The 26,057-nt window shown below is 43.3% G+C and overlaps 1 long non-coding RNA gene across 1 annotated transcript; it reads right to left on the reverse strand.

Annotated features, from left to right (window-relative positions):
* LOC102165372 lies at positions 531-26,057 on the reverse strand. The gene is made up of 5 exons (XR_002338810.1): positions 25,451-26,057; positions 24,749-24,823; positions 18,451-18,572; positions 3,942-4,094; positions 531-732 (listed from the first exon to the last, which is right to left on the reverse strand). It is a non-coding gene; the product is annotated as an uncharacterized LOC102165372 (long non-coding RNA).

Consider the following 26,057-nt stretch of genomic DNA (forward strand, 5'->3'; position numbering starts at 1 on the left):
AAGAAAATAAACTTATAAACAAAAATATCCTGTGTCCCTGTGAAAATAATCTACTAAAATCTAACTTCTAAATCTGGAATGAAACTTTAAGGTCATTAGCGTTAAACTAAGAAAAAAAATGTATCTGTTCTTCACCTCTTTACTTCATTGTACAAAACATCAACTCAGTTGCGGGGGGAAGCTCAGGTTGCCTGATGCAGTGAAATTAAACCATCCCAAAACATATGGCTTAAAAATAAGAATTTAGGAGTTCCTTTCGTGGCTCAGTGGTTAACGAATCCGACTAGGAACCATGAGGTTGCAGGTTTAATCCCTGGCCTTGCTCAGTGGGTTAAGGATCTGGTGTTGCCATGAGCTGTCGTGTAGGTCACAGACGCAGCTCAGATCTGGCATTGCTGTGGCTCTGGTGTGGGCCAGCAGCAACAGCTCCGATTAGACCCCTAGCCTGGGTACCTCCATATGCTGCAGGTGCGGCCCTGGAAAAAGACCAAAAAAAAAAAAAATTTATTTTGTTTACAAATCTGCAGATTGCACACTGCTTAGCAGAGTTAATGCTTCTCTGCTCTGTGCCTTACCAATGGGGAGTGGAAGATTCCATTCCAATGTAACTTGCTCACCTACCTTGCACATTGGTGCTGTCTGTCAGCTGGAAGCTCAACCAGGGTGATGAGATGGGGCCTCACTCTCTAACTCCACAGGACAGGATGCTTGGGCTTCCTCACGGCGTGTCAGCTAGGCTCCAAGAGGAGAGTACATAAAACATTGGGAGAAAGCCTTTTACACCCTGGTCCTGGAAATCAGGTAGTAAATAGTATGGCTTCTACCGCGATCACAGGAGTGCCCAGATGCAAAGGCACAGGGACACAGACCACACCTTCCAATGGGAGGGGTATCCAAACCACATTTTAAGAAGAGCATGTGGGAAGTTCCCTCTGTGCTGCAGTGGGTTAAGACTGCAACTGCAGTGGCTCAGGTTGCTGTGGAGGTTCAGGTTCAATCCCTCACCTGGCACACAGTGACTTAAAGGATCCAGCATTGTGGCACTCGTGGTGTAGGTTGCAGTTGTGGCTTGGATTCAGTCCATATGCTGTGGGTATGGCCATGAAAAAAGAACAACATAAAAGCATGTGGTGTGGGAGAAATTGTAACCAAGCTGGGCCCTATGGGGTCTTTAAGGAAGAGACCCCCTCTTCCCCATAACCTCTGCTGTATCTCCTCTCTCAAGTACCCAGATAACAGTACTGCATGCATATTTCCTGAGTTTTTCAGATGCTAAAAACCACACCACATGGAAGAAATCAACTGCTTGATGACCATATGTATGTAGCCCCCAGACCTTCTGGCACCTAAGCATGGGTAATGTGAACCCCTATGACACCACCCCGCTACATCAACCTCAACCAATAAGAGACTTGAGCATGAGCCAGTCACACACCCTGGGATGCTTGTTCCCCACCCGGACTTTAAAATTGCTTTGCTGGGACTCTTTGGGGAGGTTGAGGTTTTGAGGGGTGTGATCCACCCATTCTCCTTACATGACCCTGCAATAAACCTTTCTCTGCTTCCAACTCGCAAGTTACAGTTTGGCCTCACTGTGTGTCTGGCACACGAATTGTTCAGAAACAATTTCTTTCTGAATTCAATGAACGCTAAGTATGACGTCTATCATAGGTGCCAGAAACATCCAGATAGATGAGGCCTAGTCCCATTTGTGATACTGTCTACTTCTAGAACCTGGCTGCCCCTTGAATGTTACTTCAAAGGTTCTTATTAATTTTTAACATCTCAACCTCTTCTCTTTTTTTTAATGATTTTTATTTTTTTCCATTATAGCTGGCTTACAGTGTGCTTCATTTTCTAGCGTGGATACACACCAAACCAGTATACCAGACATCACAGGAAAGCTGCTTCCAAAATAACCTGATGCTTCTCTCCATTTACAATTTTCCGATTGCTCTCCCTTTGATCCAAATAACAATCCATCACTTCAACTTGCATGTGAAACAGATGCTTGATTTCTAACATTTGGTAAAAAATATAAACTACACTCCTGTGCCTTTGAGGCAGTTTTCCTCTGATTAGAAAAGGTGGAATTCTTTCTAAAGGACAGTTGGAATGTATGTACAGAAAACCATAAAGCGGTCTGCCTGGGTCTGCCTGTTTCACATCATGTAGGCATTTTATTTTTAAACTTTGTATTTGATCTCTGGGACTTTGAGGTTTGGATTGGGCTAAGCATCATTTATGACAACAGAGAAACAGAAAGGCAGAGTGACTGGTGTCCGTCCATCAGAGAGCGAAAACAAAGTTGCCTTGCGTTACAGGATCCACGGTAATTCAGCTCCAAGATCAGTACAAGAAGGGCGCATCCAGGTCTCCCAAATTGCATGAGAGAAGGCAGAAAATCACTGCAGAAGCCACATCCTTGCTTTGCTCCTGCTTCCCACTGTGGATCTGGCTGCTCCCATGATACTGGAAACCCAGATTTTTAAAAATCTTCACCTTTTTTTCTCTGACTGCAACCACATTGTTCACACTCTGAGTTTCCTTTCATCTGGGGACAGCTTTGTTCATTGAACCACTGTTACAGCTAACACAGCTTCTGTCTCTGACCCATGGAGCCATTGCAGGTGAAGTGCATTTTATTCTCTAAGGATGCTGCCTTAAACCCTTTCTTCTTTCACAGTGATGCTATTGTCGACTCAAAAAAAAAAAAAAAAAAAAACACATGCAACTTAAAAGTTGAGAGCTAAGTTTTCTTTGGAGCAAAATGAGGACTATAGTCCAGGAGGCAGCATTTCAGACTGCTCTGAAATACTACTCCAGAGGGGTAAGGGGAAGGCTACTACATATGTGATTTTGGTGAAGGGGCAGGTACATGCAACTAAGCACACATTTTACAGAAGGTTGCTGCTGGTCTCGGGAAGGTCACTACTAGTCACAAGGGGGCAGATGTCACCAAGAAGGATTTCAGTACTTTTTGAGATACCAGGAAATGCAAGAATTGGGCTCATAAAATCTTCTCCTGAAAATATCTAACTATCTGAAGACCAGCACACAGAGCCCCTCACTCCTGGTCTCCACCCTGAGCTCTTTCAGGGGGTGTTGAGGGTCGGCAGCTGCAGTGGCTCATGGTTCAATCCATGAAGAGGCAGATGGCAAGTGCCAAGCTCCAGTTCACACTATGAAGATACTGTCACTTTTTTTTGGTACCAGGGGAATCTGCTACATCACGCCCATTGACCCTAGGGCCAGTTGTCCTGTTAACTACACTGGGTTTTCCACCTGTTGCTCATCTGCTGCATGGGCAGGGAGGGTCATGGGGCTGGATCGTTGTTGAGCAGGACTTTGCCAAGACACAAGCTTGAGGGTGTGGTGGTGGTAGTGTAAACCCCGAATGGCTAGCTTGTCCCTCGGTAATGAAAGTGCTTCATTTCAGCTTCCATTAAAGGCAAGCACTTCAAAAGGGGCATCCGCTTCGAAGCTGACTATCTCCAATGAGTACAACCACACGCCTGGATAAAGAACCAGCCCTCCCCCAATCGTTGTAGAGATCTCGGTGGTGACTGCGGTAACAGACCATTTGGGCTGCTCGTTTTTCTCCCTCTTGCTACATTTGAAAATCTCACTTTCATGTTTTTTTGTTTGTTTATTTGCTTGGGTTTTTTTTTTTTTTTTGGATACATCTGTGGCATATGGAAGTTCCCAGGCCAGGAGCCAAATTGGAGCTGCAGCTGCTGACCTATGCCACAACCACAGCAACACCAGATCTGAGCTGCACTTGTGACTATTCCACGGCTTGCAGCAATGTTGGATCCTTAACCCACCCAATGAGGCCAGGTATCAAACCTGAGCCCTCAGGGATACCAGCTGGGTTCTTTACCACTGAGCCACAGTGGGAACTCCTATTTCCCAGACATTGATCTAAGAGCATTACTCACATCATCCAGGTATTTTGTCTGCAGGCTCAGCACCAATGTCATAGCTGAGACGCAGAAATTCTCTTTTCTTTCTCCCATTGTCTTCATATTTCTCACCCAAACGTGTTCTTCTCACTCGATTATAATGAAACATGCAGATGTGTTTGTTGAGAGCTGCAGAGTGGGGAGAGAAAGAAAGGAGATTAAAATACATCTGTTTTCCTCATAGGACAGAATTTTGGAAATCCCATTAAAAAGCCAAATAAACACAAAGCGTTGTGCAACTTATACTTTCCAGCATTCACAAAGACCTGATTATTTGTCAAGCCTGGTGTTAGAAGATTTCTGTATATTATCTCATTTAATTCTTACCATAACCTAAGAGGTAGGTATTATTATTCTTCCCCATTATGGGGAAGAAAACCAAAACTCTGAATCGTGTCCAAGGTCACCTTGAAAGTAGGAGGCAGCGGGAGGTGACTTGAATACCAAGTTAATAGACTACAGGCTTTTAAATTCCTAGGTTAATCCAAGATCCACTGAGAGAACCAAACTCACTGCCCAGAGGACCATGGATTTTCCTGCCAAGTTTCCCGAAAGGATGTTTACATTTTCTTCACTTCTTTTTATTGCAATAACTTTTTTTCTTTTTTGCCTTTTCATGACTGCACCTGCAGCATATCGAAGTTCCTAGGCAAAGGGTCCAATCAGCTTATGCCACAGCCACAAGCAATACCAGATCCAAGCCACATCAGCAAACTACACTGCAGCTCATGGCAATGTCGGATCCATAACCCACTGGGTGAGGCCAGGGATCAAACCTACATCCTCATGGATACTATGTCTGGTTCTTAACCCGCTGAGCCACAAGAGGAACTCCTCAACAAGTCTTTTTTTTTTCTCTATCTCTCTTTTTCTCGCTCTTTTTTTTCTCTCTTTCTTTCTTTCCTTCCTTCTCTCCCTCCCTCCCTCTTTCTCTCTTTCTTTCTCTCTTTCTCTTTCTTTCTTTCTTTCTTTCTTTCTTTCTTTCTTTCTTTCTTTCTTTCTTTCTTTCTTTCTTTCTTTCTTTCTTTCTTCCTTCCTTCCTTCCTTCCTTCCTTCCTTCCTTCCTTTCTTTCTTTTCTGCATTTTGACCTCCAAGGGCAGAGATGTGATTTTTTCATCTTCCTCATGGCATACTGTATAAAACATGCAAGGTGCTGCTTTTATTTCATTTTCTTTCTTCATCTCACATTCTCTCTTCTGTCTCCTCCCCCATCACACAGACAGAGATAAATGTCTCAGACTTCCCATGTGGCTCACAACATAACTACTCGGCATTGCTTTTACAGTGGCTGTGGCTTGACTCCTGGCTCGGGAACTTCCATATGCCACAGGTGTGGCTAAAGGGGAAAAAAAAGTCTCCTTCAGGACCTGGAGCCTTTGAAATTATGTAGTGTTGTGATTGAGGGCTTTGTGTGTGTGTGTGTTAACTGAAATCAATATAATTAGTCATCAGATTTCTAAAGTGTGATTGGTTTTGTTTTAATTTTATTGAAGTCCTATTTTCACGTGGTGTCAGCTAACTCTAACAGGCTTGTCCATTGTCCGTCCCTTCGAAAAAGCAAGCATTGATAGCTGATTCTTTGGGATTTGCTCCCAAAGCGCCAAGTAACATACTGGTGTTAGCACGTCATTATTTTATTGTTTTGGTGTTGTCTATTCTCCCCCACACCCTCAAGACACTTAGTCGTCTCTTTCTCCTCTTCTCCATCACTACATCCATGCTTTGCATTATCCTTATAAATCTGCTGAATTGATATTCTATTGTGGAAACAGATGACACCACCACCATGACAGCAAACAGAAGGTTTAGCTCAAAGGTTGTTCTGGTGAGAAAGTCCCCATCATTTATGTTGGGCAGAGATGCAGAGGCAGGAGGACTGAGGAAGGCAGCAGGTGTGCTCAGGTGGGAGCTTGTTGGCTTGAGGAACAAGAAGTGGGGCATCTTATGTAAGGGATTGGGTTGCATGCTTGGTTTTCTTCATTGGTTGTCCTGAATTGGCAATGGAAGCTAGATGTCATGGACCATGTGCTGACTGCTCTGACCTTGTAGCTGTGAGGCTGTGATTTGGTTTCCTGGACATGTTGTTGCTGAGCTGGGGGTTTGGGTCAAAGTTCTATTATCACCCATGATCTGGTCCTTGTCTGTTTGCATTTTCAGTTGCATTTTGTTCATATGTATGATTAGCTAAATCTTCTTCACAATGATAATTGTAGTATCCTATAAATATTTTGCTTTCCTGAATATTTAGTTGTTTTCTCTTCAGTTAATAATTATCTTGTGTAAAGAAGACGTGGTACATATATACAATGGAATACTACGTGGCCATGAAAAAGAATGAAATAATGCCATTTGCAGCAACATGGATGGACCTAGAAATGATCATACTAAGTTGAATTAGTCAGAGAAAGAAAAATATCATATGATTTTCACATATATGGAATCTAAAATATCACACATATGAACCTATCTACAGAACAGAAACAGACTCACAGACATAGATAGAGAAGAGACTTGTGGTTGCCGAGACCATGGTGGGGGAGGGATGGAGTGTGAGTTTGGGGTTAGCAGATGCAAACTATTACATATAGAATGAATAAACAACAAGGTCCTACTGTGTGGCACAGGGAACAATACTCAGTATCCTGTGATAAAACATAAGGAAAAGAATATATATATATATATATATATGTATAACTGAGTCACTTTGCTGTACAGTAGAAATTAACATTGTAAATAAACCATACCTCAGTAAAAATAATAATTATAATCTTGTGTTTGTGTGTGTTTTTCTACCACTCATCAGGACCATTCATTTAAGTCTAAACTCTCTAAAATCATCTAATCCCTCTTTGTCTGTTTGGCAAGAGAGAGTTATTCTATTCATCTCATCTTCTTGAAATCTCCTACTCTGCAATCTTCTGCTATTTGTCTCTTGGGCAATGCCCTTCAAATTGTGAAAGGAATTGATTTATCAAATTTGATAGGGCGTGAACAAGGATAGGATAGAATTAAGACATTTTCTAGATAGGGAAGATCTCAGAAAATGATCTATCATAGACTCTTATTCAGGATGCTACTAGAGAAAGGGGCGCTATCAAAATGAGGGAATAAAGCAAGCAAGAAAAATTCATGGAATCGGGTAAAAAGGAGGGTGATCCAAGGAGAAGGTAAAGGGAGCCCCAGAGTGATGGTGAAAAGGAGTCCCCAGATGGCAAATGTGTCCTAGAAACATCTATGGCTATTTCATTGCATAAGTAGCTAGACCAATGTGCCTCCAACTTTCACAATAAACTGGGTGTTATTCTGTATGGTTTCAAACCAAATCTTTGATGAATTTTTACAACACAATTTACCTGGATGTCTCGCTTTGGAAAAAAATCTAGTAATAGGAGTGGGTTATCTTTATTGTTTTTTAGGTTATCTTTATTTATTTTTTTTTCTTTTTACCACTGCACCTGCAGTATATATAAGTTTCCAGGCCAGGGGCTGAGTCGGAGCTGTATCTGCAACCTACTCCACAGGCATAGCAACACCAGATCCTTAAACCACTGAGTGAGGCCAGGGATCAAACTTGCATCTTCACAGAGACTACATCGAGTCCTTAACCTGCTGAGCCACAGCAAGAACTCTTAATATTTAATATTTTACTTTATCTGCTTAAATTAAACTATGAAATTCAGTAATCTAAAGTCCATTTTAATCCACATGTAAAGGCATTTATTATTTTTAAAAAAGCCATTTAAGGAGTTCCCGTCGTGGCTCAGTGGTTAATGAATCTGACTAGGAACCATGAGGTTGCGAGTTCGATCCCTGGTCTTGCTCAGTGGGTTGGGGATCCGGTGTTGCTGTGAGCTGTGGTGTAGGTTGCAGACGCAGCTCAGATCCAGCATTGCTGTGGCTCTGGCGTAGGACAGCAGCTATGGCTCCGATTCGACCCCTAGCCTGGGAACCACCATATGCCACGGGAGTGGCCCAAGAAATGGCAAAAAGACCAAAAAAAAAAAAAGCCATTTAAAAAAATCCCCTCTCAGATTACATAGGAAAAAAATGACAATGAAATTACTTTTACACTTGATTCTCTCCACGCTGATTAGTCTTCTGTTAACAAGGGTTTGACCAATTCACAGCCAAGTTCATTTCCTTCCTTGCCACTTTGACAGCTTTCTCACCTCCCAGGCAGTAAGAATGTACAGCTCAAATTTTGCCAGAGCAAACATTTTCAGGGTAACTTTTGAGATGTAGTGGTTTAGATTATGGGCCTTAGGAAGCATGGCAGCATTTGGGAAGGTAAGGGAGGCTTGAGTAATTAAGTAAAGGAGGTTTGAACAAAGAGGTGAAGGTCTCAGTTCTGTTACGTGCAGTAATTCCAGGTTGAAAAACCTGGAGTTTCCAGCAATGTATCAATGATCAAAAGAATGCATCCTGTGTTTCTCTCTCTCTCTCTCTCTCTTTTTTTTCCTGTTTATGGCCCCACCTGTGGCATATGGAAGTTCCTGGGATAGGGGTCAAATCAGTGCTGCCACTGCAAGCCTACGCCATAGCCACAGGCACGCCAGATCCAAGCCAAGTCTGTGACCTACTTGGAAGCATACAGCAACACTGGATCCTTAGCCCATTGAGCGAGGCCAGGGATTGAACCCAAATCCTCAGAGACACCATCAGGTCCTTAACTGGCTGAGCCACAGTAGGAATTCCATATTCTGTATGGTTTTTGTTGTTGTTCTTGTTGTTGTCTTTTTAGGGCCGCTTGTGTAGCATATGGAAGTTTCCATACTAGGGGTTGAATTGGAGCTGTAGCTGCCCGCCTGCGCCACAGTCACAGCAACACTGGATCTGAGCCATGTCTTTGACCTACACTAAAGCTCACGGCAATGCCAGATCCTTAACCCACCGAGTGGGGCCAGGGATCAAACCCACGTCCTCATGGATCCTAGTCAGGTTTGCTACCACTGAGCCACAACAAGAACTCCAACAGTCTGTGTTTTTAACAACAGATTTTCCAAATTCCCGACTCCCTGCTGATAGGACCATGGCAGGCTGTGTATGCTAACAGCCAAGGGATGGGGTTGAAGGATGGCTTGGGTTTGAGTCCTCAGCCTGCCAGTCACTAGCCAAATGACTTTGGCTGGACTTCATTTTTCCGAGTCTCGCTTTTCTCTTCTCTAAATGGGAATATCAACATACCCTACTTTTACACTGGTAGTGTGGATTGAATATGGTACTGCCAGCAAAATGCTAGTAGAATTGCCCCTATGTTTTTCAAGGGGAAAGGTGGGACCAGAGACGAGAAGTGCTTGACTAAAGACACTCGACTTGCCAAGGACAAGTTTGAATCAAGCCCATTCCATTTCAAAGACTGTGCCTGTGTTCTGACTCTGCACAAGCAATCAGAGACAGTGGGGGCTGTGGGCAGCTCTCTTGTCTAATTTCAAACCGAACTTCAACCCCTTCCTAGGGTCAAGGGAAATAAATTCCATCTTTAGTCAAGATCAGGGGAAATAAATTCCATCGTGGCTCCCAGCACAGACTGTTCAAGCCTGTGGGCTCCCTCTCTGTTGGATAGACTGAGAGGCACGTGGATCAGTGACAAAGATGGTCCCTGCCTCCCCTCTGTCACATGTCCTCCTGCCCAGCTGTGTCTGCTATCGGCAGTGCTTGGGGGGGAACCCTACAGAATCCCCAAAGTACACAGTGACCTTTCAGTCGAGTGAGCACAACTGGACTTGTCATGGTCACACATCTAGATAAACTGACTTTCTATTTTTTTAAAAAAACCTATCTATTCTCTAATATTTTTTTAGTTTACTTAGCTATTCTCTTACAGTTTCCAGATCTGCCTTAACAGCCCAGGCCCTAAATCTACAGACTCCTACAAATGTGTTTACCTACACACTCAAACCTTACTCATTCTGTTCACAAAGACCAGGTATAGCTTGGAAGAAAGCTATTTATAAGGACTTTGAAAACAAAGGGAAACTTCTAACACAGATTTCACTGAGGTCTGATGTGGTATGCCTGAATTTATGCCAGTTGAATATACTAGATAAAAAACAAATCAGATTTCTTTGAAGTAAAACACCTTTTATCTCTGGGGTTTAGCTGAAAGCTTAATAGAAGAGAATGTGCCAAACGTAGGGCTGGTAAGTCTCATTAAATTGAAAACTGGAGATTATTTAACTGTGTTAAATAATTCACCTTCATTAAGATGAGCGGGGGAAAAGCCTCTGAAAACGCTGTGTATCTTTTCACCCAAGAAATGCGTACGTTGGATTGTTTTTTCCACATAGACGTTTGTCCTAATATCCTTCTCCATCGCTTCGGCGAATAAATCTGTCTTTTCTTTCTTTCAGTTGTTCTGAAAGGAACTGATAATGAGATGGCAATGGAAACATCTTCAGGCTTCTTAGATGGTGACTGGGCCCCCAGGAGCTCCAGCTCATCCTTACTCTGCAAGTGGTTGGCCCTCCTCCAAGACCGCCTCAAACAGCATCTTCGCCACACAACCTTGCCTGTCTCCCTGTGGATATACACACAGGCAGAATCAATGTCCCCTCTCTTTGTGTGCCTCTAGAATTCTTGACATACTAACATTTGCAAATGTTTTATAATTGATATTGGGGTCCACCAGCTGCATCCAGCCTACACCCTTCAAATGCAACCTGATAAAATAGCTCCTAACAAACTCCTACAACTCAATAATGGAAACAAAATAAATACACAATTGAAAAATGGGCTAAGGGGAGTTCCTGTTGTGGTTCAGCAGAAATGAATCTGGCTATACCCATGATGATGTGGGTTTGATCCCTGGCCTTGCTCATTGGGTCAAGGATTCAGTGTTGCCATGAGCCTCAGTATAGGTCACAGACTCAGCTTGGATCCTGCATTGCTGTGGCTGAGGCTGTGGCCAGCAGCTGTAGCTCTGATTTGACCCCTAGCCTGGGAACTTCCATATGCTGTTGTTGTGGCCCTAAAAAGCAAAAAAAAAAAAAAAAAAAAAAAAATTTGGGCAGAGGACCTAATGGACATTTTCCCAAAGATGATACATAAACAGCCACCAAATGGATGAAAATCTTCTCGACATCACCAATCATTAGGGAAAAGCCAATCAAAACTACAATGGGATATCACACCTATTAGGATGGCTAGCATATATCAAAAAAACAGAGAAGAAGATAGCAAGTGTTGATGAGGCTGTGGAAAAACTGGAACCCTTGCACACTGTTGGAAACATCAAATGTTGTAGCCACTATAGAAAACAGTATGGAGCTTCCTCAAAAAATAAAAAACAGAATTACATATGATCCAGCAGTTTCACTTCTGGGTATATATCCAAAAGAACTGAGGTCAGGATCTCAAAGAGATATCTGCACACCAATTTTTTTTTTTCCTGTTTTTTAGGGCCACACCCACAGCATATGGAAGTTTCTGGGCTAGGGGTGTAATAGGAGCTGCAGCTGTCGGCCTACACCACAGCTACAGCAAGGGGGGGATCCAAGCGGAGTCTGTGACCTACGCCACAGCTCACAGCAATGCCAGATCCTTAACCCACTGAGAGAGACTCAGTGAGATCCACAGGGATCGAACCCGTGTCCTCATGGATGCTAGTCGGGTTCATTACCACTGAGCCCTGCATCATCTCTTTTTGTGGGTTCATCACGTTTGCGATTGAAATAAATTTACAAGGCATATGAACAGGCAAAAAAGACAATTTGAAGAGATGGAGCAAACATCTGAACCAGACATGGCAAGAGTGTTGGAATTATCAATTATACATCAATGAATTAGGAAAAAAAAAAAGAGAGAACAGGTTCTAAGAAACATTTCCTGAGTTCTCCTAACTGTGTTCTTCCACTCAATCTTCAGTGAGTAGCTTCGTCCCGCTGTCATCCTTGCATGGCCCTGCAATAAGGCTTTCTCTGCTCCCAACTCCCACGTTGCAGTTTGTTTGGACTCACTGTGTGTCCAGCACACAAACTTGTGTTTAGTAACAATTTCTTTTTTTTTTTTTTTCTTGTCTTTTTGCCTTTTCTAGGGCTGCTTCCCACAGCATATGGAGGTTCCCAGGCGAGGGGTGTAATCAGAGCTGTAGCCGCCAGCCTACGCCAGAGCCATAGCAACGCAGGATCGGAGCCACGTCTGCAACCTACACCCCAGCTCACAGCAACGCCGGATCCTTAACCCACTGAGCCAGGCCAGGGATGGAACCCGCAACCTCAGGGTTCCTAGTCAGATTCGTTAACCACTGCGCCACGATGGGAACTCCAACAATTTCTTGTTTCAATGAACACTGAGTATCCTGTCTATCACAAGTGCCTGAAACATCCAGATAAGTGAGGTGCAGTTCCATTTGGGACACTCTTTACTTCTAGAACCCAGCTGCCACCTGAACAGTACTTCAAATGTCATTAATATTATTATTATTTAATTTCAACTTTTAAAAAAATTATTATTTTTTTACTTTTAGGGCCACACCTGTGACATATGGAAGTGTCCAGACTTGGGGTCGAATAGAAGCTGCGGCTGCCTGGCCTACAGCCACAGGAGCAGCCATGCTGGATCCAAGCCACACCTGTGACTTACGCTGCAGCTTGTGGCACCACCAGACCCTTAACCCACTGAGTGAGCCAGGGATCAAACCCGCATCCTCGGGGAGAGTATGTCAGGTTCTTAAGCTGCTGAGCCACAACGGGTCCTCTTTGTTCTTCATTTTTAGAACTGATACTCACCAAACAAGCAGAGCACCCCAGATGCCAGAGGAAAACTGCTCCCAAATCAATCAGATGTTTCTCTCCATTTATAGTTTTCTAATTGCTTTTGCTACCAGCCAGGTTCCTTGGCCTCCTTAAGCAATGGAAATTGATACGAGGCCAGATAGGAAAATTCAGGCAAGGCTTTATTGGGTCCCCTGCTGCAGCAGAGGGGGAGCAAAAACAAACAACAGATTCCCTTGCTTGCTCCCTCTCTGAGTGGGGGGAGCTGGTTCCTAATTTGGGATGAGGTAGGGGTCGGTCTAGGAGTCAGGCCAGAGGGATGGCTTAGGTGGTCTGCCTACCCCTTGGGTGGTGGTGGCGGGCGGGGGGCTTGCGCAGAGCCCTGCTTTTGCTCCTGACACCCTACTTCTCTCTTAGCTCTTGGGAAGTGGAAGTTGGGGTTTTAGTTTTTTTGTATCTTGTGACCCATAATTTCCCCTAACTGTATATGCACCCAGCTAGTTTTAGTCCCTTATTGTTTCTTTGTATATTGTTGCTTGAGGAGGTGTTTGTCCAGGTACAAACATTGCAGCCACTGTAGCCAAGGGGTCCTGGTTCCCAGGTCCCAGCCTTTCTCATTTTCTCTTTGATCTGAATGACAGTCTATCACTTAAACTTGCATGTGAAAGGGATGCTTGATTTCTAACACTTCTGAAGGACAGAAACCTCAGCTGTTGTTCCTGGGCAGAGAGGGCTGCTGCCCGGGTCAAGAGGAAGGGAATCAGGGAAGGCATGAGCTTAGGGCCTGAGTCACTGCATCTCTTTGTGTGTGAAGGATTTGGCCCCACCTGGGTGAGGGCTTCCAAAGCTGAGGACCCTTCACTGAGTCTTGACCATGGCAGCAGGCAGCACTCAGCATCCTGGCCTCCAGGCCCGGCTCTGCTCTTCACTCCAGCGTGGCAGGATCAGGGCTTCCGCAGCTGCCATCTGGGGCCCTCTTAGACCATTTGCTCCCTCATTAAAGAAGTATGTGTTGGAGTTCCCATCGTGGCTCAGTGGTTAACGAACTGGACTAGCATCCACAAGGATGTGGGTTCAAAGCCTGGCCTCGCTCAGTGGGTTGAGGATCTGGCATTGCCATGAGCTGTGGTGTGGGTTGCAGACATGGCTCAGATCCCACGTTGCTGTGGCTGTGGTGTAGGCCGGCAGCTACAGCTCCAATTGGACCCCTAACCTGGGAACCTCCATATGTTGTGTGTGCAGTCCTAAAAAGACAAGACAAAAAACAAAACAAAACAAAAAAAAAAACACTGGTGTGCATGGGGACTGGATAGTCACAGAGGCTGCTGTTATGGTCTCTGTATTCAGGTTGGGAAGAAGAATTTTCTGGCATGGCAAAGTGAAGGGAGAGAAGAGTTTATTGAGATGAGAGATGCTGTTTTTATAGCCCAGGGAGAAGAGAGGTCTCGAGATACACCTGCTGACCTGCTGATTGGTCGTGGAAAGAGGGGTCCTTGTGATACACTAGCTGGTTGGTTGGGGGCTTATAAGGCCCCATAGGGGCGGGATGAGGAGTGGTCCACATACCTTTCCTAGTAGGGGGCAGGAAGGAGCTGGGCAGGTTGCTCAAGGTGGGGGAGGGGGAGATGGGTGGGGCGATGATAAGGGTCTGGTAATACTTTGAGTTCTCTCTCCTTGAAGGGGCCTTGAGGCCTAACAGCTGCCTAAGGAGTCCACAGGAGACTAGGAAAGAGAGGCAAGAAACTAGTGTTGCAGGTGTAACAGTTATTAATGTGCAGACATTCACATCCTCCACACTGCTTGCCAGGTCAGCTCTAAGGCTGCAAAGACACCCAACTCAGAATCCAGGTCATTCTGCCTTTGCATCAACGCAGGAAATGGCAGCTGCCATCAAGGCAGGCCTCGCTCTGAGCCCCACATTCTCCTGGAACATCCATCCGGACCCCTGATGAGGCCCTTATCTTTCATCCCAACTAGTATTCGCTGCATTCTTTTTTCTTTTCTTTTCTTTTTTTGATGCAGAAGTTCCCAGGCCAGGGATCAAACCCCCGCCACAGCAGCAACCAGAGGCACAGCAGTGACAATGCCAGATCCTTAACCACTAGGCCACTAGGGAACTCCTCACCACATTCCTGCTAAAAATTTCAATAGAGGAGTTCCCACCATGGCACAGTGGGTTGATCCAACTGTAGTGGCTTGGGTTGCTGTGGAGGTGTGGGTTTGATCCCCAGCTTGGTGCAGTGCATTAAAGGATCTGGCATTACTGCACTATGGCACAGGTCACAGCTGTGGCTCAGATTCGATCCCTGGCCTGGGAACATCTACATGCCACAGGTGTGGCCATTAAAAAAAAAAAATTCATTAGCGTTTCATCAATTATTCAAAAAAGGGAGAGGAAAAGAGTTAGAAATGACAATCTCTCTTAAGATAGAAAATAAAACTTTTAAAATTCAACCCAAAGAAATTAAAATTTGTAAATAGAAAATAACAAGCTGAAGATGTCTGGGCATTGTATTCCACTCTAATTTATAGCAGAAATAATTTCACCATCTGAAACACATTCCTGTTTGTTACTGCAACTCATTCAACTCTAAGAAAATTTAAGATTATACCAGAAGTGCAAGGGAGTGTTCACCATGAAAAAAAAAATCTAAAACCCATGATTTACAAGTTTGTGATCGTAAAGATTATTCAGCCATCATTAATTCCCGATAATGTAATAAAAACTGCCTGAGTTCACTGGTTAAAATGGCCATCATTAACAAGTCAACAAATAACAAATGCCAGACAGGGTGTGGAGAAAAGGGAACCCTCCTGCACTGTTGGTGGGAATGTACATTGGTACAACCGCAAAACAGTATGGAGTTTCCACTATGGAAACAGTAGTACCTCAGGAAAAGGAAAATAGAACCATATGACCCAGGAATCCCACTCCTGGGCATATATCCAGGCAAAACATTCATTGAAAAAGGTACATGCACCCCTATGTTCACCACAGCACTATTCACAGTAGCCAAGACATGGAAACTACCCTAAATGTCCAACAACAGATAAATAGATTAAGAAGATGTGGTATATATACACCATGGAATACTTCTCAGCCATAAAAAAGGAACAAAATAATGCCTTTTGCAGCAACAGCAATGGAACTAGAGTCAAACTAAGTGAAGTAAGGCAGAAAGAGAAAGACAAATACCATATGATGTCACTTATATCTGGAATCCAATATATGACACAAATGAAACTACCTACAGAAAAGAACTTGGAGAACAGACTTGTGGTTGCCAAGGAGTCAGAGAGAGAGTGGGATGGACTGGGAGTTTGGGGTTTTCAGAGGCAAACTATTGCATTTGGAGTGGATAAGCAAGCGATCTTGCTGTATAGCACTGGGAACTATATCTAGTCACTTGTGATGGAACATGATGGAGGATAATATGAGAAAAAGAATGTGTATATACATATACGTATACATATATACATATATATATATGAGACAGGGTCACTTTGCTGTGCAGCAGAAATTGACAGAACATTGCAAATCAGCTATAATAAAAAAATAAAAATAAACAACACACTAAAAAACGCCTGCGAGTTAACAAAAAATGAAGATGCTTATGTGTAATTAGATCCATCCTGTTCAGATACGTATTCCAGTAACGCCTGTGTAGGAAAGGCATGTCTATTTTCAAATTCTTATTCTTTAAGCCAGCTTCATTTAGGTACCAACCCGTAAAAAAGCCTCTCACTTTGTAATATTAAAATTAAATATGCAAAATAAGTAATTTTATACACAGCTTTCCAGAAAGCCCTTCACAACGCATCCAAATGTAACCATGAATGCATGACAGCATTTTACAATTTGATCAGCTGAATGGGCAGAGCAGATTTAAACACACGCATAATTCTTTTTACACGGTACACATTGTAGCTGATTTCCCACACTGGATTTACTTAATTTTTTTTTAACGCAAAGTGTGGTTTCTGAAAGAAATTGAATTTTCCCCATATGACTACTCCTGGCCATATCAACATTTTAAAAAGCGGGATACACAGAGTTCTCATCGTGGCGCAGCGGAAACGAATCTGAATAGGAACCATGAGGTTTTGAGTTCGATCCCTGGCCTTGCTCAGTGGGTTAAGGATCTGGCGTTGCCGTGAGCTGTGGTGTAAGTCGAAGACGTGGCTCAGATCCTGTGTTACTGGGCTGTGGTGTAGGCCGGTGGCTACAGCTCTGATTAGACCCCTTGCCTGGGAAACTTCATATGCTACCTGTGCCACCCTAAAAGACAAAAAGACACACACACACAAAATTTAACATACAGTAATCTGGGGTTCCTGTTGTGGCTTAGTGGGTTAAGAACCCGACATAGTGTCTGAGAGGATGTGGGTTCAATCCCTGGCCTTGCTCAGTAGGTGAAGGACTCAGTGTTGTCCTTAAGCTGTGGTATAGTTTGCAGGTGTGGCTTGAATCTGGCATTGCTAGGGCTGTGATGCGGACCTGCAGCTAAAGGTCAGATTCGACCCCTAGCCTGAGAACTTCCATAAGCTGCCAGTGAGGCCATAAAAATACATATATGTGTGTGTATGTGTATGTACATATATATGTATATACGTATGTGTGTGTATAGTCAGTAATTTCCTGCACTTCTATTCACTACCAACCAAGTATTCGAAAGAGACATGAAGGAAACAATCCTATTTAGCACCACATGAAAAAGAAAAAAAATACCTAGGAGTAAACCTAACTAAGGAGGCAAAAGACCTGTCCTCTGAAAACGAGAAAACTCTCATGAAAGAAATTGAAGATGATCAGTGCATATTTTAAAAGAATAAATAAATAAGCATGGTTCCTGCTGCCAATTCATTGGAAAACTAATGGGAGAGATGAACTAAACAGATAAACAGAGACATGAATAAACTGAGAACAAACCGTGAAAACTTTAGGAAAGACATAAACATGGTTGCCTGGCAATGGTGGTGTGCTAGGTGAGAAGGTTTCCCTGAGGAGGTGACATTTGGACGGGGATTCAGAACGGTAAGAGGGACACCTTAATTGAAGATCAAGAAGCAGATTCCACGAAGAAGCCAAAGCGCATTCACCTGGTTTTCAGTTTCCATCAAGAGCCTCCATTCTTCTGAGGTTCACATGTCCTAGGGTTCCATTTCTCTTTCAAGGCCAGTGCCCTTCTCTTGTGGACAAGGAAAGATGAAAGAGACAGTGACAGGAGGTTCAAAGGAACCTGCTACATCAGCATGGGAAACAGGCCCCTTTGAGCTTCAGAAGACCTTGATTTACTGGGAGGAAAACCTCTTCTTTTGGAATATATGGGATGCGTCTTTAGAACCTCCCAATTCATTGGATCCGGGGGCTCTCCCTCTTTTCATGATCATCCCTTTAAGTCATTCAACTGAGCCCCAAAATACCTCCATAAAACAAGGCTACATTGTTGACCTTCGAAAGCAGAAGGGTAGATGTTACCACCGGATGGCAAAATATACAGAGTTCCCCAAGATGAAGCACCCTGTCAAGTCAGCATGAATGACGGCTTCTCTCTTTCGGAAAGCAGATTTCATTTAAATGCTGTAACACACCCAGGTCTCCATTGCATAGCAAACCATCGTCCCACAACTGGCCAGATTAGCTCTCCACACGTTACTTAGTTATTCATTTATTTTGGAGTGGAGCTGAAGTGCTGTAAACCTAGTAATTAATGCTAACACTTTTTTTTTTTTTTTTTTTTTTTTGCTATTTCTCTTTGAGCAGCAAACTCACATTTAGCAATAATTCTTCAGCCGTCTTCTGATTGGCATCTCCCCGACATATTCATTTTAATGGATGTGTGCCTCCTCAAACAATCATACGGCTTTTGGTTAACGGAATGTTTTTAAAGGAACCTGTAAAAACAAATTCACTCAGTATTCGTGATCATTTCTAAGATAAGATGAAATCAAATTCACTGAATGTACAGATCACTCTTTGGGGGTCTTGGTAGCATTCCCTATTTTATTGTAAGACTCAGTTCAGTGGCAAACACTTTGAGTTGGCCACTTTACAGTCATCCTGCTCCTTCCCTGCCTTTCTTCACTAGAGAGACTGGAAAGCAAAAATACTTTCTGGATTCTCTTGCAACTAAGTGTCATGTGACCCAGTTAGAACCAAGGTCACATACTTGAAATTTTTATAGGAACAGCAAACCTATCCAAACAAAAATCAAAGACTTGTGAGAAGAATTTTGTTGGCACCACCCCCCTTTATCTCCCTGGAATATAGATGCAAAGGATGGAGGTGGTGCAGTCATTTTGTGCCCATGTGAGAAGAGTCACCTACTGAACAGGGGGGAAAAATGAGGGAAGAATCTGGACTCCTGATGCCAACATGAACCACCATGACACCTATAAACTGTCCATGTCCAGCCTTCTTATTTCCTGAAAACCTAACTTCTTTACATATTTATACATGCAATAGGGATTTATATTACCCAGAGCTAAAAACAAAATCTTAGTCTATTGTCCCCTCATTAAAAGCCATTGACTTAATTCTCTATGCTCTCCAAATAAAGAATCTCCCCAAAGCGTGACTTTTCTTATTTTCCTTCTTAGTGGCTACTAGAAAAGTCTGTTTTTCTATCTACTAACACAGGTGCAGGGGGTATAATGGAAAGAGAAAGAATTTTAGAGTCTGATAAGTGTAGGCCAAAGTTTCTTATCTGTGGCTCCCTTGCAGTATCTGCCAAGCTTGTGTTCATTGCTTTATTTCTCTGTTGCTCTGTGTCTGTGAAGTCCTATGTAGTGTGGTGATAAAGGATAGTTAAAATATTCCATGAGTTCCCAGGTGGCCTAGTGGTTAAGGATCCTGCATTGTCACTGCTGCTCAGTTCCATGCTATGGAGCAGGTTTGAAACCAGACCTGGGGAACTTGCACATGCTGTGTGTGCAGCCAAAAAAGAAAAATACATAGGAATTCTCTTGTGGCCCAGAAGGTTAAGGATCTGGCATTTTCACTGCAGTGACTTGGGTCACTGCTGTAGTGTGAATTCAATCCCTGGCTTAGGAACAAGGAACTTCCACATGCCAAGGGCATAGCCAGTAAATAAATAAATAAATACATTATATATAGATAGATAGATAGATAGATAGATAGATAGATAGATAGATAGATTCCAGCCCACTAAGCATTCAAGGTTACCCTTCTAATCTTCAAGCATTCAAGAAGGAGAAGCTTTTTTTTTCATGTGATTTAGCTCAGAAGATATGAGCTTAAATGTTGGGCGGACACATTCCAGGAACCTTGTGGTCACTGCCCAGGGTCATGGCTTTTTGTTCTCTTCCTTCTAAGAGCATCCTAGTGGACATTAGGGATCATTAGGTGGGAGCTAGTAACACATCATGACTGCGTGTCAACTACTGGCTTGTGGCAACTACCTCACAGATGGTTGATGATTAAGAAATGAAGAACACACCCACGTAAACTTGGCTTATCTAAGCTCCCGCCAAATGAGAGTTTTGGAAAACAGCATTAAATTGTCATGGGCCGACTGTTTCCACAGTTTTGTAAAATAATGGTTTCTACATTAGCCTGAGCTCATAAAAATAGTCTCCTGATGAAAAATGTATGTGATTAATAAAAGATGAGCATTTTTAATTCAGTTCTTGCTCTTCCCCCATCCTAATTACAATTATTTTTTGTATTCAGGCGAAGATTTTTATTTTCAGAAATGTAATCATGGTTTAGTCAATTCAACAATGTTGAACAGCCATGCTGATCTTTTTTTTTTTTTTTCCAGTTTTGGTTTGCAAAGCATTTCATTAAAATGCCTTTTGCTCCAGGTTTCACCTAATGAATTGAATCTGTGAAAACAGAATAAATATGCCGCTTCCTCATCACCTATTTTAAAAAGTATCTTTGCATATCAATATTTTCTGGAAAATAGAAGTGTTTCCTCATTGATGGCGAAGGAGGTGAAGATAATGGTGAACTCAGGAAATATCCCAGTTGGCCATGGTGTCTATTATTTTTCCGTGTGTGGGTGTGTGAGTGCATATGTAGGAGGAAATGTCCCAATAAAAATGTAGAAAGGAGAGACCCCGGCCATGATGACTAAGCAAAGTCCATCCACCTCCCCAACCACCCCTCCCCCACGAATCTGCTTCTGTCAATTTGTTTCCACATCGACTACCTTGCCTGACGTCACTCCGATCCAATGAGCCAAGCATGGACCCAGCAAGACGTAGCCCACAAAAGCCTTGTGAAACCCCTCTTAGGGGCTCAGACTCTGGAGAGCGATCTCCTCTGAGCCCGCCGGCGTCATAAACCTGAGTTCTCCACCTCTCCGAGGGCTCGCTTGGTTTCTCACCGGGTAAAAGAGCTGATCCACTGCAGCCACAGAGCTGCTGCAGCTGGTACACTACAGCCACAGGACTGTCGCCAGAGCTGATACGCTGCAGCGCAGGGCTGCTGGGCAGCTGCCGTAACACATATACATATATATATATATATATGTATGTATATATAAAATATGTGTGTATACTCATATATTCCACATATATATTCTATATATATTCCAAACAAGTCAGTTTACTAACATTTTGTTCAGGATTTTCAAGTCTATATTGATGGGGCTATTGGTTTATAGTTTTCTTTCCTGGTGAGGTATTTGCAGGATTGTGTGTCAGGCAATTCTGGGCCTCAAGAATAAACAGAGAATTGTTCCCTCCTCTTCAAATGTTTTGGAGGACTTTATGAAGAATTTGTATTCATTCTTCTGTTTTTTGGGGGGTTTTTTTGGTGTTTTGTCTTTTTAGGGCCACACCCACAACATATGGAAGTTCCCAGGCTAGGGGTCCAATTGGAGCTGTAGCCACCGGCCTACACCACAGCCATAGCAATGGGGGATCTGGGTCACGTCTGCGACCTACACCACAGCTCACGGCAACACCAGATCCTTAACCCACTGAGTGAGACCAGGGATCGAACCCTCAACCTCATGGTTCCTGGTTGGATTCATTTCTGCTGCACCACGAGGGGAATTCCCCATGTTCATTCTTCTGAAATATTTGTAATTCACTTGTGTAGCTCTGTGTCTGGGCTTTACTTTATGAGAAGGTTTTAAATGTATATATCAATCTATTTAATCTATGCTTTTCCTTGATCTCTTTTCAAGTTTTCTGTGTCCTAGTGACTGAGCATCCTCTCTGGGCTCAGCCTTTGTCTTTTCCCAGCACAGAGTACAAAGAAGAGCATTTAAACGTTTCCTTTGCCTCTGATAGTGGATGTTCTTACGACACCACCGAGCCGCTGAACCAACCAGCCACGGAACCCTTTGCCTATTGTGCACTGGACTTACTATTATGTGACGAGAGCAATTTTCTGGTTGCTTAAGGTTGCTTGAATTCAAGTGTCTGTTTTTCCCTTTTTTGCGGCGGCGGCGGCAGCGGCGGGGGTGGGGGGGGGTTTGCACTCCTAACATGTAGAAGTTCCTGGATCAGGGATCAAATCCATGCCACAGCAGTGACAACACTGGTCCCTTTATTTCTTTTTACAGCTGCACCTGCAGCATATGGAAGTTCCTGGGCTAGGGGTTGAATCAGAGCTGCACCGGCCAGCCTAGACCACAGCCACACCAATCCTAGCTGCAAATTGTGGCAACATCAGATCCTTAACCCACTGAGCGAGGCCAGGGATCAAACCCACATCCTCACAGAGATGAGGTGGGGTCCTTAACCCACTGAGCCACAATGGGAACTCCTCAGATGGTGTTTTACTCACAGCTTTCCGAGGGCAGAGGATCTCAGAGCAGATCCTATAGGCATCTGCCCCTCTCACATTCTGGCAGAATGGTAAGAGGTTCTTTCAAGCTCAGATTAGGTGTAGTCAAGCTTTTCCTTAAATGTGGCCTCTGTGGATAAGTTCACAGATATTTGCCATGAGGGGCTCTCCCCCTCTGATAGGCCTGTTGGAGAATATAGTCAAAATATTCGTGAATGTCAAACTAAACTCTGAGAGTGAAAAGAGTCAGAATTGTTCTTTCATTTTTTTCCCCCTGCTCTAATAGAAAATTTAGGGAATCAAAATTAATAGTTGCCCATCACTTCTGTTAATGAACATTTTTCCACCAAACTATCTTACAGTTGAAAAAAAAAATATGAATATCTGGGCAGGCATATACAGATTTTCCTACAATGTTTAACCATCTTTAGAATTTCATTCTCTAAATATATCTGGTATTCATGATGTCAAGGTTTTGTTTTTTTTTTTTTTCTCTTAAGAGATGAATCAGTGTTTTGCAAAATTTGTCAAGGGTCATATATGGATTTTTTTTCTCTTTAATAGATACATTCATAGAAGCAGAGAATAGAGAGCATTGATTTGCAATTTAGAACCTTTTGTGAAAAAACTGTCAATTATTGAACCTACCTTATTACCTGGACTAATCTTTAATTTTTTTTTTTTGTCTTTTTAGGGTGGCACCTGCAGCATATGGAGGTTCCCAGGCTAGGGGTCTAATCGGAGCTGTAGCCTCTGGCCTACACCACAGCCACGGCAACTTGGGATCCGAGGCTTGTCTGTGACCTACACCACAGCTCACAGCAATGCCAGATCCTTAACCCACCGAGTGAGGCCAGGGATCGAACCCACGTCCTCATGGATACTAGTCGGGTTCACTACCACTGAGCTATGACAGGAACTCTCCAGACTAATCTTTAAAATTCAGTCTCAACATCGTCCACACAGTAAATTTGGAGCTTTTGATTTCAAGTCCCTGGACAAGTGGTCACACACTCACTTCTCAGCCCCCTGCTGAGAAGGTGCTGAGAATGGAAATTACTTGCAGAGAGGAGCGCTCCCCATTTTTCTCTGGGAAGGTTTTTGCGTCCTGGGAATCACCCAGCAAAGCTGGTACTTGGGCCAGTGATGAGCACGGACAAGAACATGTTTTCAACATCATTTTCACCTCATTGAAAGAGTTACCGCCTCGATTCTCACACGGTCATGGCTCCCTCACATGAAAGCCTCTTAAACCTTTAGACTGTCTTGTTTAAATCAGGGCTTCCTGACACGAACGCCTGACCCTGGGCCAGATGGTTCTTTGTTAGGGGCTGTCCTAACAAAGACATTGCAGGATGTTGTCAGCATCCCCGGGCTTTACCTCCTACTACAAACTCCACAAGGTCACAACCAAAAATGTCTTTGAGTTGCTGTATTTTTCCAAGGGGACCAACTTGACAGCTTCCAGATGAAAACCACTGGTTTAGATGTTTGATATGTGAATATAACCGAGTAGGATCCCTGTGGCGCTCCTGGGCACAAAAGCCTTTCTGTGTCCCCCATTTCTTGTTCTTAGGAAGTGGGCCTCCTTCAGCCTCCATGACCTTCCCTGAGTTCAAGGGGCAGGTTCAGACAGTTGCTGATCAGGGAAGGAAGGGGATCCGGAGACCAGGGAGGAGCAGTCAAGCAATAACAGTACTTTCTTGGGGCAGGATCCTGGTTCCCTCTCAAAGGAGACACATAATGACATAGGCACCTTATACACCTAAGAGAAAAGTGATACTCCTTACGCTTCTTTTAGATATGAATATTATCAAGCCCTTCCTTGTGCTTCCCCCTCGTTGGATTGCCCCCGAACACAATCACCTGACTATTCCAGGCAATAACCCAGAAGACCACCACCAGGATCATGCCAAAATCTCCTGACTCCAGCTTTGATGACTAAGAGTCCCCCCCAAAGAAAGAAGAATGCAGGTTTGCCCCAATCCTGATTTCTATCTGAAACCCTGTTTTTCTCCTTTTAAACTATAAAATTCCCTGTAATTCTTCCCCAGAGGAAGACACAGTTCTTAGGACATCAGCCTGCTGTGGTCTCTCTTGCTTGGCAAAGCAATAAAAGCTATCTTTTTCTCCTTCACTCAAAACTCTATCTCCACATGTCTATTCCGTGCTGGTGGAAAGAAGCCAACTTCTGGCAACATAATATCACTGATTTTTTTTTTTCCCATTAAGTAACAACAGATAAAGATGTGGGGTTTGAATTGTCATAAAATTTAGACAGACAATGCTTGGTACCAATGCTTACCTTTATTTGTAGGCAGCAAGTCCCCTTGGCTTAGCAATTGGAATAGCAAGGGGAAAATGTCAGAGGTTTTTTTTCCTGCAAATAAATAGTATGTGTCACCAAATTTTGCAAGAAAAAGGGAAAACAAAAGTTATCAGTATTATTTACTGGAAATGGAGAGCTTGCAGGTGAAGTTAAATGTGGAGATGCAGTAACGGTGAACAGTTTATGCATGCTTTCAGTTGAAAACTAAGAGAGACTTATGAGTCACAGACTTAGGACATAGATGGTGTGAGAGCTGGAGTTACATATATTAATAACAAAGAACAGGAGAGGCTTAAGCAAGACAGATTTTTTTTTCCTTCCTCTTACCTAACAGAAAATTCTTCAGTGGGGAGTACAAAGCTATCTTAGAGGAACCTCACTGTCATTATTTTTTAGGCTCATTCTATCTTTCTGCTTTGCCATCTTTATTAGCTGGTTTCGTCCTCAGTGAGTCGTCTCATTGTGGCAACAGGCTTCTGCTGCACCGGCTATTGCATCAACATCCCAAAGAACAGGAAAACCATTAAAGGCTAAGTGCCAAACTGAGTCAGCATTCTTTTAAGGAGCTTTCCCAGAAGCCCTACTGAATAGCTTCCATTTAATTCTCACTGTCCAACACTAGTCACCTAGTTGTTTCCCTCTGTAAGCAAGATTGTGAAAAGCCGTCTTCATTTTTACCTCCGCTTGTGGCTACTTCACAGCACTGCCACTCTGACACACAGGATGAATGGATATTGCTCAGGCCACATTGGAGTGTTGCCCTCAGGAAGATGGAATAAGGCTGAAATAAGGAATATTAAATTTTAATGTTTTGCCAGTATGTTAATTATGCACTCCTTAGGGATTTGGGGCATTTTTTGAGCACTACATCCTCCTTTTCTTAGTATTTGCTTCTGAATGTACTCATCTGTTTACTGATTGCATTTGTTTGCAAAAGAACCTTTATATTACACTCCAAGGGGAAAACCACTTTATCCCCAGGGCAGAGGCATAGCCCTCTACAAACAGTTCCATACCTGACCAGCTCCTCTTCCAACTGTATCAGGCATGGTTTTTCTGACCTGGGTATAATTGACACTTGGGACCAGACCATCTTTGTTGTGTTGGCCTGTCCTAAATGGGACAATCAGCAGCATCCTCAGCCTCTATCCATGAGATGCTAAAAACCAGTAGCACAACTAAAAACATCTCCCAGGTAGGAGGGCAGCCATTGTTTCCCTGACGGAAACTTTGGTGTCACCTCTTATTCCTATAATAAATTCTTTACTCTATCATACACATTTTT

This window comes from Sus scrofa, chromosome 14 (genome assembly GCF_000003025.6).
Source record: "Sus scrofa isolate TJ Tabasco breed Duroc chromosome 14, Sscrofa11.1, whole genome shotgun sequence".
Taxonomy (NCBI): Eukaryota; Metazoa; Chordata; class Mammalia; order Artiodactyla; family Suidae; genus Sus; species Sus scrofa.